The sequence below is a fragment of the Setaria italica genome, chromosome V (assembly GCF_000263155.2).
Source record: "Setaria italica strain Yugu1 chromosome V, Setaria_italica_v2.0, whole genome shotgun sequence".
Taxonomy (NCBI): Eukaryota; Viridiplantae; Streptophyta; class Magnoliopsida; order Poales; family Poaceae; genus Setaria; species Setaria italica.
This window is the reverse complement of record NC_028454.1, coordinates 38,467,418-38,471,972: the sequence shown is the minus strand read 5'-3', so window position 1 is coordinate 38,471,972 and position 4,555 is coordinate 38,467,418. Positions and strand designations below refer to the sequence as shown.

The following is a 4,555-nucleotide window of genomic DNA, read 5'->3' as shown; positions in this document are numbered from 1 at the left end:
AGAGGAATCTTTTGGCACATGTGATCTGTTATCGATCACGAGAAAAACGGACGGGGCATTCAGTGAGGTAGATCAGAGTCATCTGCGGCGGTGCCGCGCCGTGCCTGGTGCACTGACAGCGGCGGTGGGCGGCGGGAGTCCGGCGGGAGAGAGGGAGGGTAGTCAGGTGGGTGCGGTGCGGGTGGGTGCGGGATCTGGCGTGCGGTGTGGGTGGGTGCGGGGGTAGAGAGGGTCCAGAACCGATTTTAGTCGGTTTTAGGAGGGGGGTGAGGGCCTAAAAGATTTGGACCTCCTAAAAGATTTTAGTCAATTTTTAGGAGAAGTGTTTGGCACTTTAGGCAGTTTTTAGTCACTTTTTAGGAGGTAAGGTTTTAGGAGGGTGGAAACAAACAGGCCCTTACTGCATATGAGATGGCGACGGTATCATGGTATCAACCCCCATGTAGTCTTCTGCGACCACATTGTGCTAACCTGCCTGGAGACTCTGAACCACTCAATCTTTGTAGACCGGTTTTTAACAAGCTAGCGTGAAAGCAACTGTAAAGTTGAATTGTTCTCAGGGTAAAAAAAAACAGGGATGAAAAAAACGTGCATGACTGGGGGGAAGAAACTTCTGAAATGAGCTGGGAATGTTCCTACCCAATGATGAGAGTCCCAAGAAGGAAAACATTGGTGTCAAAACGATGACTTGAGCATCTTCCCTTCTTCTTCCTCTCCTCTCCTCTGATGGGCAGGTAGAAATCTTCTTCTTCCAGGTAGGTGTCTGCTTGGCATGGCGTGCCTGCCTGCCTGTGCCGTTGCTGGGAAGCTGCTGCCCTGGCCTGGACGCAACTGGCGGTTGGCCTGTTCATCCTGAAACAACGGCAAGCTATTCCGGTCATGCATGCATCGTGCTCCTGCATTATTTTGCTCTTTGCAATGCGTGTCGTCGTCAGCCTCTGCCACACGCATCCTTCTGGTCCTGCCCGAAATGTTTTTCTTGCACCCAAGACGGCGACTGAGAACGACTGACCTTGATCGACAGAGATCGTGCGGCCCCCTTGGAACATGGGAATTTCGCATCAGCTCCGGGAGAACTTCGAAGGAATAACATATGGTTTCCGTGGAGCTCTCATGGGTATATTTGCAGCTGACACTTTGGCATCCCAATGCAAAGGTGGTTTGCGGTTAAGCACAAGGGATTAGCAGCGTACTACTGATGATGGAAAATGTGTTCTGAAAAAGATGCCAAATGGTTCCTCCAAAGCTTCCAGTTTCTTGTGTCCTGTGCCGTACTGACCGGAGCAAGGAACAAAACCATGGCGCACAAGCTCAAGACTACTCCTGCAGGCTGCAGCTGCTGCAATAGATTGGTCACATGAGTAGGTCAAGCAATCAAATGTGCTACACTACACGGAATCTATGGATCTAGCGTGTGTTTTTCTTTGTTTCCAGCGCAAGTTCCCAGAACTGATGATGTACTCGTACCACCATCCTATTATATCTGGACAGTAGTATACTCCTCAAAAAACTGCCTTCGGTTCATTTGTTTAGTGCTGGGGTGGTTAGGACTGATAAAGAGTTGACAAAAAGATCCAATCTTTTCATTGCTAATGAAAGGACCAATAATCTTTATTACTAGCATAATGTGTTTGTTTATTGTGTAGTACAGCGTGCCACATTCCCTTCAGAGATTCTCTTTGCAGTATTATACTTCTAAGATGATGATTCGTCAAAAAAAATAATTGATGATGATGACTCATTAAAAAAAAGAATTCTGTGATGATAAGTACTGGTCCAGAGAGAGAAGAGCCGAATTATAAAATTTGTAACTCATGTGCAGCTGAAGTGAACAATGTACATGTAAGGTTTCTTCTAGTCTGCCGAATGGTTTTGAGTTTTGACGCTTTCAGGATTTCTATATATGTCTATTAGAATCTAGCCACAGTCACTTGAGACTAGTTTAGTCAGAAGAAATTGCTATTGTACCAAACATAAGACTAACTGAGAAGTTAAACAAGTCAACTCAAGATTAGGAAGACAAATCATTGCTCAACAATTGTTATCTCTAGTCAACAAATGTACAAGTTGTGCCAGCAACGTTGCTTCCTTGCTCTGCAGTTGTTGATCTCCACTAATCCAACCTCTCTCTTCATACAAACTTCCGCCGTATAATAATCTTCAAATATACATTCATTCTTACACGCTCCAATTAAATCTGAGCTTCTTCCTGGTAAACATTTTTATGCATATTACCGAACTTTCGGCTTCTTCGTTTGCTCTTCATTTTCTCCTGAGAGCAAGTGGTATACTGAGCTGTATGGCACACGTACAGAGCATTATTTCAGCGTTTGATCTGCCTTTTATGGGTGGGTTTATCCAGTAGCAGTAATTAAATAACTGATGAAGAACTCGCAAATGGTGCACAGTACAGCACCAACTAAACAGAAGGGGTTAGAATTTTTACATTGCTCTAGCCAGAAGAATGGTGCTCAAAACAATGAATCAAACTTTCTTGAATTGCTAAGCTAATCGTAGCTTCAAGAATGTTACCACCGGCTAAACATTATCGACGAGTTCATCCAAAAAATCTAAACCGTTAGCACAAAACAGGCAAACCCCTCATCACATTCTTACGCCTAACCACTTAGTTAGGCTGAAACTAAACAATTAGCTTTGGCGCTAAGCAACCTCAGGGAGAGGTGGACACCGGTTTTGGAAAGGGAAAGATCCCGGAAAAGGAGCCCCAGAAAATAAGACCTGGCCGGGGATGTGGACATGGCACCACTGACCGGCTTTACGGCCACACCAGGCACCAGCACAACCCTTGCGCATCAAAGTGTGCCCGTGGCCAATCACCCTGCAAAAGGTGTCTCTCTCCTCCTAACCCCACTGGCCGAGACAAAAACAAAGAAATCGCAGTCATGGCGCTAGTACCGCCTTTGTACGGCAGTTTTCAAATGCGTGCTTGGGATTTCGAGACCGGAGAGGATCATGATCATCTGCACATGTTGGGTGGATTTTGTAGTACAATTAGAGAAGAAGACACGATGATTATGTTAATTTGTGGACTAACTAAGGGGTGTTTGATACACGCCGCTAAACTTTAGCATCTATCACATCGGATGTTTGATATTAATTAGAAGTATTAAACATAGTCTAATTACAAAACTAATTGTACAGATGGAGTCTAATTCGCGAGACAAATCTATTAAGCCTAATTAGTCCATGATTTGATAATGTGTTGCTATAGTAACCATTTGCTAATGATGGATTAATTAGTCTTAATAGATTCATCTCACGAATTAGACTCCATCTGTGCAATTAGTTTTGTAAGTAGCTCATATTTAATCCTCCTAATTAGTATCCGAACATCCGATGTGACCCTGTTAAAGTTTAGCACCTCGTATGAAACACCCCTAAGCAAAGTGTCTTGAGGCTTGCCTACCTTGAGAACATGCAGCCATGTCGTAAGCAGGCTTCTCTTGTGTAGTGCCTAGTGCGTGGTTGCATATAGTTGATGCTGGTGAGGCTCGGACATCAAAGGGAGTAGATAGGAAGGTATGGATCATACCTTATTGCTCATCGCTTTCTTATGAGTACATTTGGCTCTAGCATTAGGATAGCTGGAGCAGTTTTATATTTTTGTTCACTACTAGATGGTGATGGTGTGCCACCATGGTGCCTCTAAACTTTGTCCTATTTACCCATCTTGCCCTTGAGTCTTTACTGGGAATTTGCTAACTGTCTTATTTCCACACGGTAACAATTATCTGCATGTTTTGTCATTTGTATTCTCTATAGAATACTGCTCACATAAAACTACATATGCTCATGCAATTGTTTTGATTTGTTGTGCCGTTGTAACAGGCAATTTTTCTAGTTCCCATAAATATATCAGCAAGCCTAAACCGAATATAAGCCCACTATCAAAGGTTGGTTAAGGGTCTAAAAATTTAGGATAACAATTTTGAGGATCGAAATAAAAAAAGCAGTGCTAAAATATAGTATTTTTTTACCTAAAAATGGATAAATGATTAAGGGCTTAGTTGGATACTAGGATTGTGAGAGGAGGGAAGGGGGATAAGGACCATGAGTCATTATCACCCCTTACAATTTTATTCTGCGCTGAACACATTCGAAAAAGCTAAGAGGGAAATGATTATGCAGTGACATAATCCTAACACTCGACAAAGCTTAGGGGTGTTTGGGAGGAGGGAGCTAAATTTTAGCCCCCATCACATCGAATGTTTGGACACTAATTAGGAGTATTAAACCTAGACTAATTACAAAACTAATTATACAACCTCTAGGCTAAATCACGAGACGAATCTATTAAGCCTAATTAGTCCATGATTTGATAATGTGGTGCTACATTATCAAATCATGGACTAATTAGGCTTAATACCACAAAGCTTTGTGGAGTGTTAGGATTATGTCACTGCATAATCATTTCCCTCTTAGCTTTTTCGAGTGTGTTCAGCGCAGAATAAAATTGTAAGGGGTGATAATGACTCATGGTCCGCACATCGGAAACCACCTCAGGGAGGCCCGGGCGCATCCCCTCCAGTCGGAC

At 43.2% G+C, this 4,555-nt stretch overlaps 1 protein-coding gene across 1 annotated transcript in view; it reads right to left on the bottom strand.

The window, feature by feature from the left end:
• The window catches only part of LOC111257360 (protein INAPERTURATE POLLEN1-like), a 15,634-nt gene that overhangs the window by 726 nt on the left and 10,353 nt on the right, over positions 1-4,555 (bottom strand). The window lies entirely within an intron of this gene.